This window comes from Lagopus leucura, unplaced genomic scaffold, assembly GCF_019238085.1.
Source record: "Lagopus leucura isolate 7727_CA_CO unplaced genomic scaffold, USGS_WTPT01 Super-Scaffold_100002, whole genome shotgun sequence".
Lineage (NCBI taxonomy): Eukaryota > Metazoa > Chordata > Aves > Galliformes > Phasianidae > Lagopus > Lagopus leucura.
In genome coordinates, this window is record NW_024962263.1 from 7,286,787 (window position 1) to 7,298,717 (window position 11,931).

Here is an 11,931-nt window from a genome sequence, read left to right on the forward strand (position 1 = left end):
GCTTTACAAGGGTTGTGGTGATTAGGAGGAAACAAACTAAGAAATGACAAAACAGATATGCTTAAAGATACCTATGGTCAAACATATACAAATTGAGACTGGTAAACAAAAAATGCAATAATAATGCACAAAAATTAAGTAAATTTACCGTCATAGCGGGTGAAGAACATCATCATCTTTGTCTACAAAACACAGGCAATAGCTGTATTAGCTCAAATCAGCTCATTTCTAAAATTACCACCTATCTTCACACAGAATTTATCTTACCTGCAATTTTAATTTTTACTTTTTGTACTTATCACAGAGATCACTTTGTAAAGGAGGTTGAGGGTGAAAAACTGACAAAAGAAAACAAACTCAAATAAAAGCAATCCTGAAGTGTCTTTCTCAAACTCTTGTGTAATGCTAGAAAATGTATTATTGAACTGACAATCACCTTGCAGCTTACTGAACTGGCTGCTCTGCCAACTTGATATGAATACAGAGCGATCGATCAGTCGATTGTAACTGCAGGATCCCTGCATCTTCTATTAGGCTGATGGGTTTCCATGCAGAGCATAAAGAGAATGAAGTTTGCATGATGATAGAAATGCACAGAAAGTCAATTCTACATTAGTAACTCGAGCACTTTCCTAGAGTTGAACAATGCAGACAAAATGCAGCCTGTATTTTATTGAGACACACAAGAAGGAGAGGAGAAAAACCTCCTGAATCTCAGCTTGTTTACACTTGCCACTTAGGGAGAGTCTTCGAGGGAAGGGAAGCTACATAACCAAACCTCATGAGTCCCTCCCTTGCTTTCTCTATTAGGTATTGTGCCTAATTACCTCCAACCTTTGCTGGAGGACTCAAAGACAGGCACCCAGAGAACAGACAGGCAGAAATTGCTCTTCTCAATTCAGACACTGGAACGGGAACTAAATCCCATCTTCAGCACCACAGCAGACAGCTGGAACTCAGCTTCCAACTCATGGCTATAAACCAGCAAACAATTACCTTGGGGCTGTAAATATTGATGAAAACTTCAGTCGTCTCACTCTTCTGTTTCTCAGCTGGGCATGCTTCAGACTCAAATAGCCTAAGATACATACAAGTCTCTGCACCTGGCTTTTACTTCTGTCTGAACCCAGATTTCAAGGCTATTTAATGAATAAAGCAGGTGTGCTAGTATAAGGAGAGCATCCTGCTTTGCTGGTGCACGGGAGGAAGAGTTCAAGATTTCAGCATTAAAAAAACAAAACAAAACAACAAAACGCACAGCACTGGTGCTACAATAGCATTTGAATATCGGAAATGTCAAAGTAGCTGCACCCAATGGATGTGTAAAGAGACAAAGCCAGTGCCACAGTCCTTATGACATGGACTACTGATATTAGGAACCATGGATATGGTCTGTGTGGATGTGAATATATATATGGGTCACAGATACTTCAGAGACGCTGTCTAATACATGGCCTGTGAATGCAGTCGACCATAGTGGCATTCTGAGACCTGGTTCATTTGCTGGGATGTAGTTAATGACTAGTCTACTTATTTAACATCTCAGTTACATTCAAGACTGCTAACCAACACTTCCATCCATTGAAATGACCTGATTTTCTCAGTGTTACCATCACTGCTCTTCCTATGCTTCCAGACCTTTAAAAGGAAAGGATTTTAAATACCATTACTTTCCAGTTTTTCAGATAATACACTTCTCTTAGGAGGCAAGGTGAAATAAAAAGCATTCTCTGCCATCAAAATCTCAAAATAAATTAAATAACTGGATCTTTTTATCCACTTTTATTCCCTATACTCACACTGCACAAAGCTATTAGACTAATGCCCTGAAAAATGTCACACAAAAGATGACAGAGGGCAAGATCCTTCACTTAAGTAGTGACAGGGGAGGGTGTCAGCAGAACTCCAGGACTAAACCTCCTTAGCTGGGAGTAAGGGGAGAAGATATGATGCACACGTTACATCCCTTCTAAAATATCCCAAACTATGGATACTTTAGGCTCAAACCCAACACAAAAGGTTGCTGTGCAGTAACACCTCCTATTTATTTCCATGGAAATTATAACAGATACAAACACACACTAACACTGCTCGATAGAGCAAATTCTCAGCTATAAATTACAGTCACAACAACACAGTCATCATCATCAGCCAATTCATGCAGATGAGCTGATTGAGACACTCCTCATCTTGTGGTGTGACAGCTGTGCATGGCCACCCAGAACGTGGCTTGTACTTGACGTCACTGTCACCACTGCTGAAACGCACCACCCACCTCCTCACTGTGCTCACAGCCACTGTTGGGTCTCCAGAAACATTTAACAAGTGCTCATGAATGTCAGTAGGTGCCATTCAGTGACACACCTTTGCTTCATACTCACTCCCACGTCAGATGCCATTCTATCAGACTGCCCCTTTGCTGCCATCTGTCACACAGCAACAAAACGTAATGGGATATTGATGGAAAGCTTCAACCTCTACTGACACACCACCAGCATTCACCTCTGATGTTGTGGGCCAACATAATAAACATGGAGATATTACTTTTGGAGCAGCCTTTGTACATCTTAAATAGCAAACCTCAGAGAGCCGGTCTGTAGCTCAGATTGAACACTTCTCCAAGTTTGGTCGCAGAAATGGGTAAGATAGTAAATCTCAGTTACACAGACCAAAGTCTTGGAATCTGTGTGTCTCTCATGATGATTAGCATGGTACAAAACACACATATGGAGGTATCTACTCTCTTCTTTTCTTGGGACATTTTTTGACACAAGTGTTCTTCTATGAAAAAAAAAAAATAATCTGGGGAAACATTTGCCTTTTATTCTGGAGTCACATATTCAAACCTCAAAATTTTCCACTACCAATGCGAAGAAAATCTCCAGAGGTTGTCAGTCAGGTCTGGTCATCCCTTAGTAGCAGTTTTTCACACTGAGCTTTTTCTCCAAGAGAAAAACAGTGATGGTCCCTGAGTTGTCTCTCAACAGCACATCTTCACGGTGGCAGTTGGGCTCTAAGACTGTGGGGTTATCTTTTAGACAGAGTGGCCTGTGCAAAAATAAGCCAGAATGGTACAACTAGTCATTCCAAGATGACTTCAAAACTACTGATTTTACTTTTGATTTAAACTATACTGTGTTGTTTTCCAGAGCAACAAAAAAAATATATACTAAATCCAAGAGGCTCAGCCAAGGGCTCTACTATCTACCTCATCTTGATTAAACTGGACCAAAAGCCAGGGAAGTCATGGAGAGACGACAGTGACAAGATCAGATATTACCTTGTTCCTTCCCCCAATCCTTCCTGAGACATTACGACAAGAAGCAACAGACAAGTGGAGATTCACATCACCTCACAAGAGCCAAAAAAAAAAAAGTGAGGGGACAGTTTTTCATCTCATAGCGATGTCAAGAATATCATTACTTTTCCTTAAACATACAAATTAAATTCACAAAGGAAAATGTGGGGCCTCCAAGTACATCCCAGCCTTCACCTCTTAGCAGCTCTGCTGCATCCATCTAGAGAATGAAAAATGTCACAGCACCCTCCACGTTCTAAGAAAGCGATTGCTAACTCCAGACCAGACTGCACACTTGACCACCATATAGTTTGGTGCTCCCCTTCAGTTGCTCCTGTGCCCTGATGCTGGGTGATCTGTTTGGGATGACATGTGAGAGCTGGCACCATCAACTTACCAGCCTACAACCCCATACAGTAACTCTCGGACATCCCAGCAGAGCATTAGCAAGGTGGTATCATACACACTTATACTGAAATTGTTTTGGCAAATGAGTGGTTGAATAAGATGGCACCAAAAGGAAGCTAAATGTTGTCTGATTACAAGCAAGACAATCTTAGGAGATATAAAGGAAGAGCTGCGCATTTACTACAAGCCACTGAAATGGATCAAGAAATAAACTCATGCACTACAACAATACCTCTATTGCTGAGGTAATATCCTGTGTGATAACATTATATACAACAGTATACTTGAAAGAATAGGTTTTGTTCATTAGTCAAGGAACTCATAAGTGAACCCTGTCATAATGTGGTATTAGCTATTTCCATACAGAGGCAGAAGCTATTATAATAGCATGAACTGATACAAAATAGCACCAGTTGCAAATTGAAAATATGAAACAAAAAGAGAAGAAAAGAGCGCTCCTGTGACAGAACGCTGATTTGGATTCTCTGTTCCGATCGCTTCCCCACATAACCAATATTTTCCTGCTTCTGGCTGTGACTGGCAGTGATGTTATTAATGATCAGAATTCTAGAAATTGATTTTAATTCAAAAAAAATTGATCTCTAAAAATTTCATTTACTTCTGAAGAATCCCAATTCTTTCTCTTAAAAAAACAAAGAAGCCATCTAGGCAAACCAGTATTTAAAAAAAAAAAAACATTTCTAAGTGAGTAAGGAATGCACTCAGACAAGAAAAAAACAGAGAAGAGGAAATTAACTGCACACATGGGCAGGGATCAGAGCGCAAAATAGGACAGAGGGATGACGTAAAAAGATGCAGAACGCCAGGCTACTTTGGGCAGGTTGATATCAGATGGTCCCAAATGCTCTGATAACAGCACAGCAAGCAGAGTCTGCCCTTCCATTACATGTGCCTCCCCCTGCACTTTGCCCCTTTATTACACACTGCCTTCTCTTTAAGAGTGAAGAGCTTGCGGCCCTTTGCAGTTTAACAAATAGCTCTGTATTGTATTGCTGACATATTTACCTTGATACAGAAGATCTAAAACTAGACATATTATTCAGAAATACAATAAAAAAGATCGTAATTGTTAAGTATAGCAAATGCTGTACTGCTTTCATCACTCTCACAGGCATTTTGTTTCCTTTTTCAGACTGCCCGTAAGGAACCAATCTTTCTGTTGCGTATTCAGTGTTAACCTGATGTTTATATTTAAGAAGCTTACATATCCCAGTACTTTCAACTTGGTTCTCTGAATAGAGGATAGGGTGGTAAGATGCTTTCAAATGATGGCAATGGAGCTATGAGCTTAAAGAAAGAGAGGAATCAACTAGAAGAGATGGGGCTGAAACATGCCAGCTGCCTGCACTCTAAGGACAACAGGGACTGCTGTGGCTTCTTATCAGTGTTTATATGTCAACACTGTGTAATAAAAACAAAAGGAATTTGAGCCATTGTGAGCAAGTCCATCTTTTTTTGTTGTTGTTGTTATTTTTAAATTTTCTCACATTAATGATACAGCCCAGAAAACGCTGCTTACATTTCTCCCATAGTAACACAGGCATTTTCATCCTAAAACACAGGACAGTCATGGGTTTATGTAAGCTTGATTTAATCACAGAATCAGAACATCCTGAGTTGGAAGGAACCCATAAAGATCACTGAGTCCAGCTACTGGCTCCACACAGGACCACCAAAAATCAGACCATATATCTGAGAGAGTTGTTCAGATGCTCCCTGAACTCTGACAAACTCGGTGCCATGAGTTTGTGCCCTAGGGAGGCTGTTTCAGTGCCTGATCACTCTCTGATGAAGAACCTTTTCCAGACATCCAGCCTGACCCTTCCCTGATGCAGTTTCATGCTGTTCTCTCGCATTCTATCGCTGGTCATCAGAAAAAGACGATCAGCACTGCCCCTCCACTTCCCTTGTGAGGAAGCCATAGACTGCAGTGAGGTCTCTGTTGAGCTGAACGAACCAAGGGACCCCAGTCTCTCCTTATACATCTTCCCCTCTAGGCCCTCCACCATCTTTGTGGCTCTCCTTTGTATACTCTCTAATAGTTTTATGCTATTTTGTACAGTGGTGCCCAAAACTGCACATGGTACTGAAGGTGAGGCTGCACAGCACAGCATAGAGTGGGACAAACACTTCCCTTGACAGGCTAAGAATGCTATGCTTGATGCAAGCCAAGATACAGTTGGCCATCCTGGCTACCTGGGCACACTGCTGACTCATGTTCAACTTGCTGTTGACCAAGATCCCCAAATCTCATTCAGCAGGGCTTCTCTCCAGCATCTTATTCCCTTTTTAGCCAGGGTTGCCCCCTTCCAGGTGGAAAATAATGGCCCTTGCTCTTCTTAAACTTCACGCAGTTGGGGATTGCCCAGCTCTCTCATTTATCTAGATCTCTCTGTAAGACCTCTCCAGTCTTGATGGAGTCAACAGCTCCTCCTAGTTTAATATTGTCTGCCAACTTAACCAAAATACCTTCTACTCCTACATCCAAGTCATTCATGAAGACATTAAAGAGAACTGGCCCTAAAATGGAGTGCTGGGGAATCCTGCTAATAACTAGCTGCTAGCTTGATGTAACTCCATCACTATTATAACCCTTTGGGCCTGACCCATCAGCCAACTGCTCACCAGCTGCATTATGTTTTTGCCTATGTGTCTGCTGGACATTTTGTCCAGAAGGATACTGTGAAAAACAGTATCAAAAAACTTCACTGAAATTCAAAAAGACAACATCAACCTTGGTCAACTAGATGGGTGATCTTTTCATAAAAGAAAATTAAGTCAGTTAAATGGGATCTTTCTTTCACGAACCCATGTTGACTGTGACCAATGACCACACTGTCCTTCAGACATTTTTCAGTAACTCCTAGCATGATTTTTTCCATGATTTTACTAGGCATTGAAGTAAGAGCGACAGGCTGACAGGCCTGTAATTACCAGGGTCTTCCTTTTTGTTTTTCTCGTAAATTAAAACAATGTTAGCCAGCTTTCAGTCAACTGGTATGTTTCCATATTCCCAAGACCATTGAAAAATAACTGAGAGAAGTGAGAGAGGTCATGCAATGAAATTGGCCCTCTGAGTACCTTGTGATGAATTCCATCAGATCCCTTAAAATTATATACATCCAGATGGAACAGAAAATCCTGCACAAGTTCAGCATTGGCTGTGCATTGATTGTCACCACAGTCACGTTCCTCCACCCTGGGGCACCTGATATTGCGTACAGCCTTTTCACCCATACTCTCACTTACCCAAGTGAACTATCTATAATTCTACCTACACATTTCTCATTGTTTTGGTCAATAGTGTAAACTATATTTGGGCCAAGGCATCTTCTGGGGCTCTCTCAGACAATCCCAGAGCTCTGCTGGGTGACTAGCAGTGCAACCCTCTTGGCAAAATGCCCCTCACCATTCACAGCATGGACACACATGGAGTACACAGCTGCTTTACTCTGGGGACAGACATTTTTGCCACAGACACACGAGCAGCCCATGGACTTGTCCCCAGGTGTCATGGAGCTCCTGGAAGGATGGCCATATGAAGGGAATGAAGCTCGTGCCCTCTGCAAGCTTCCTAAGGTGAAGGACTAATCCCACTGTGTCAGTGAAGATGGCAAACTGAGTAAAGATCACACCTTTCTTACTAGAAATAAACATTTATCTCATCCTACAGAATGCTGAGGGCACTCATCTTGCAGAGCAGAAAGTGATACTGGTGGAGGCAAGGTGCACTGTCAGACTCCTGGCACCACTGGCATGCAGAAAATGTCTGCTCAACTGCATCAAGTTCCTTTGCCACAGCATCACATTCATCTCAAATCAAACACTACAGAGTTCAACTTACAAAAATAAACCTAGTTTATTTTATGATCCGTGTTGTCAAGCAGACATATTTCACCCTACAGTGAAAGGCTCATGCCTTTTTTTTCCCCCTCTCTTTAAGGTAACTATCCCTCAGAGACTAAAGACACACACTGCATAATTACATGGGCTGTTGTAACCCCAAGCATGTTTTTCAGCTTCCTACACTTCACAGCAGGACCAGGTGTGCTGGTTTTCTTTTCTACTTATCCATTCTGTGAGGTTTACTTTTTTTATTCTCCGAAATGTTTTAGGAGATAAAACAGGTACAATTGTAAATGACTGCAATGCCTCATAGCCACACACTGCACATGCTCTGGAGGTAGTAATGGAAGAGCAGCTACTGTTGGATATAATGTGAGAATTAGTGAAGAAAAACTTACATTTATACACAGCTCTTGCAAGGACTATTGCTTTTCTAGAAGATAACTATTTCATTTAATAGTTACTTTTGCGGGAAGCAAAATAATCACCTCAGAGACAGTCTCTTAAGAGATGATAAAGTAAATGTTCTCAAATTTTCTAATTGAAAACAATAGCAGAAAGTCTTGTCTTTACGATAGTAAAAATCACTTCTCTCTGTGCACTCTTCTCCCTCTGCTCCAATACACAGTTACGTAACTGCTTTCCACTTGAGATTTCTCGCCACATCCTTTGCACAAAAACCAGTAGTAACCCACTTCACTTACTCATATCTTTTCAGGGTACTTTCTACTCTCAACAGTTTTCTCACCACAGTAAAGATGTATCTAAACAGACATTCAGAACCAGGCTCAGACATCTGCAAGAGGCCAAGATTCGGATTCAGTCTATGAAAAATCCAGCCACTGTGTTCTCCCTTTATTTGTCCCCATAACTACTGTTCCCTTGCTCATAAGCATGTCACCTTCAATGGCCCAGCAGCACCACAGCCCTCCCAGAGGCCTCTGACATCACAGTGTGTTTAGAAGTACTTTGTACATACCAGGCGATGGTTAGCATCGCACACACTCAGTGCATCTGGATCTCTTCTAGTTCAGGCTCCCCGCTGTCTAGAAGTTTATAATCCACCTTCCCATGTTTACATTCGGACAGCATTTTCATCCCCCTCCATACCTGTGGTAGTTTCAAAATACCTCCACTTCTGTTGTCCTCCCAGTTCTTGCCCGTCTTGGGACTCCTCACCCAGCTTCTCCCAGCATTTCCCTCCCAGCACTCCAGCAGCATTCAGCGCTCAGTGCAGATTGCTCTTCTATTCCTTGGGGTGTCTCATGCCTTTGTACATTTGACCTCTCCCTCTCAGTTCAGCCTACCATGTCTGATTGCCTTGTTGACATTCTGCCCTGGATATTCTACGGCTGCTCAGACTTCACAGGATGAAACCAAACACCTCGTTCTTCCCTCACAAGGGGAAATTTCTGCTGCAACACCATTTCTGCTCACCGAAGTTTTCAGTACAGATGCCTTATACACCCCTCTCTGTTTTCTATTTTCTGACTAACTTGGCATTAAATGCAACTGTGACTTTCAGTGTGATGGCTAAAACATTTCCCATCTGCATTGGCACGCTTGTAACCTCCGGCTCCTCTCTGAGCTTTTCCCTTTCCATTTTTTACCTCATCATAATGCAGCATCCACACCTTCCCTTCATCCTTACTTCAGGGAGTCCATCTGCATGTCCAAATTCCTTCAGCAACTTCTCTCCAAATTAAATGACCTCCCTTTGAAGATACCATAGGACTCAGCACCTGCCTCCAGCATTTCCTTTGGGTGCACTGCTATCTCTTCTGCTCTCATCTTGTGCCTTTTGCTAGATAGCTTAGTGGCCTTAGAACGATTTTGTCTTTTTCAGTATGAATTTTCCTTCCCCAATTTTGTCAATGCTGAGAAAGCAGAGTAAAATCATGACTAGAATCCAGGATTCACAACTAGATTTGGAAGGTATTTCAGCATTAAATCAATAGTACTCCACTGGCTTGCCTATACTATAAGGATTGAATCCTGGTCTTTGTATGTAGTACCAGAAAATGGAATAATTGCTTAGGTTGTAGGAGCTACAACCTGGTCTATGAACATAGCTGCAGGCCTGAAACCTATCTAAACTGTATAAAGGTTTGGATAGGACGGTGAAGTTGGCAATGATGGAAAAAGGTGTGCATTTCTCTTAATAGGAAGAACTAAGCTATGCCCTCTTTTGGTATCTTCAGGCTGTACAACTTCATGGACACCCAGATATCCCTACTTGCTTTTCCATACAGGTTTTTACCTGATACCCCTTATCTTTCCTGCTGATACCACAATCACGTCATAATTTCAGTTCATAGATAATCCTTTCCCTCCAAACTTCTAAGTCTAGAACTGGTACCAACCAGGGAGATACCAGCCTGAAAAACGATTAGGTCAGAGTCGAGCCAGCAAACCTGAGACTACAGTTTCCTTACTTTCTAATAGAAACTCACAGCTGTGTATGCTGGTGGAAAGGAAAGCAGTGAGGTTGTGTTGTTATTACATCCTTTTAAAATGATGACCATGAAAGTTATTTGCATGGAGGTGAATGAAATCCTACGGCACAGAATGAGGAGGTGGAGATGGGTGGATGAGATGCTCTGGAAGTCTGGTGGCTGAAGCCTCCATGCCCTATTCTTTGTCTCTCTGGGGTTGCTGGATTATCCCCTTCCAGGAGGCATACTCCCCCCTCAGATTACCTAACAGTTTGAAGCTAAACAATCAAACAAAAAAAAAGGAAGTAAAGTTCTTAAATGTATATCTATTAGTCTGTTTATAAGCATCCATGTACATATATATTCCACTAAAAGGGAGGAAAGAAATGCTCCTTTCTTACTGTGCTAAGATTTAAACCAAAGGGTTGAAAAAAAAAAAAAATAGCAAAAGACATAGATGCAGTCGACTTTCAGATCAATTCAATTAATCTAGGAGAGCATATTCTTAATAAATGGCTTCATTTGCTTTTAAGGATAAATAATCCATGCTAACAGCATGAAGCACCTGCTGCTGCTGTGCATAGCTCTTCATTTAGTATCTGTGGGGCTTACTGTCACCAGCAGCACATAAGAGGAAAGAAAATACTCAACATTTTGTATAGCATTCATCAGATTCTTCATTTTGCTGTAGTGGCATAAGCAGTAAGAGTGCTTAACCCACTGTGGGTTTCCAGGCTTTCCAGGGTGTCTGCACCCTTTACACTGAAAGCAATTTTGTTCTGCTTTAGCTGTGGTTTAATCCAAGAAAAACTATCTTAATGCTGATCCTGAAGAGACATGAGCAAAACCACAATCACTTAATTAAACTGTAAACCTGTAGTTGACAACAGACCATTAGATTCCAAACAGTATTTCCTTCTTTTGCACTAAGCAAATCCTGCCAGATTTGGTTAAATAAAATGTGTGACAATCAGTTTCAGAGACAAAAACTGGAAAATGAAGTGCCAACAACTGCTGAGAAGCCTCAGCTGAGAAAATAATAATTTCATATTCACATTTCTCACCAAAAAAGCCTTTCCCTGACCTTCAGAATACGAGATCCGCCTACTCCATCAGTTAGGGAGCTCTAAAGCAAGCGCCTTCGATCCCAAGTAACATGAAAAACCACACAGCAAGACAAAGTAATACAACATCGAACAGGAATGCAGGTAACATCTGTGAGGCTGGTTTTTGCCTGAATGCTTTTATCCTTCTTTTAGTTCTCAGTTTCACCTAATTGCTGACTTTGGCAAAATCCAAATAATTTGTCATCGTTGACTTCAAATATTGGCATTCACAAAACCATAAAAAGCACATACGTACCTCTAGCAACACCTGTGATCGATTATACCGTCACTCTCTGAATACCCTCTGGAGATTTTGCTCAGTCCCAAAAGGAGAGGGGGAAGGGATGAGAACAGTTGTCTGATGAAGAACACTGTATTAACTCCAATAAAAATATGATTTTCCCCACGCGTTTGACAGCATGGTGAAAATCATGCTAGCCGGATTCCATGCAAAGCAGTCCTTCCAAACACTGAGTGGAGTCAAGCAAACTCTACTGCAGCAACGATGAGGAAAAAGTTGATGTATCAAGGCAGAAACCCCAATCTAAAATTCAAGGGAATGGTAACAAAACAGAATCAATACACACAGCAATTTCTATAGCAACTGGGGAAAAAAAAAAAAAAAAAAAAGAGTTGGCTCCTTAACTGCTAGCACAAAGCTTCTGTGGCAAATTAGGGGACCTGTCCCTACTGGCACTCCTCTGATCGACACGCTGAATCGATGCCCAGCGCATTCCTCCCGCGCTCGCTCTCCTGCTTCCCCGGGCTCTGTGCAGGGCACGCCACGATCCCAGGCTGTGAGTGGAGCGCACACAAG

The 11,931-nt window shown here is 41.7% G+C and overlaps 1 protein-coding gene across 3 annotated transcripts in view; it reads right to left on the reverse strand.

Annotated features, from left to right (window-relative positions):
- PHACTR1 (phosphatase and actin regulator 1) overlaps positions 1 to 8,774 on the reverse strand; it is a 143,927-nt gene extending 135,153 nt beyond the window's left edge. For 2 of the 3 annotated variants that reach the window (XM_042869714.1, XM_042869716.1), the window contains exon 1: positions 8,704 to 8,774. The gene's annotated coding sequence lies outside the window, so the exon portion shown is untranslated. Of the gene's footprint in view, positions 1 to 8,683 lie in introns of all 3 variants that reach the window. The other variant, XM_042869715.1, reaches the window with a different exon arrangement.
- Between the last annotated feature and the right edge of the window lie 3,157 nt (positions 8,775 to 11,931).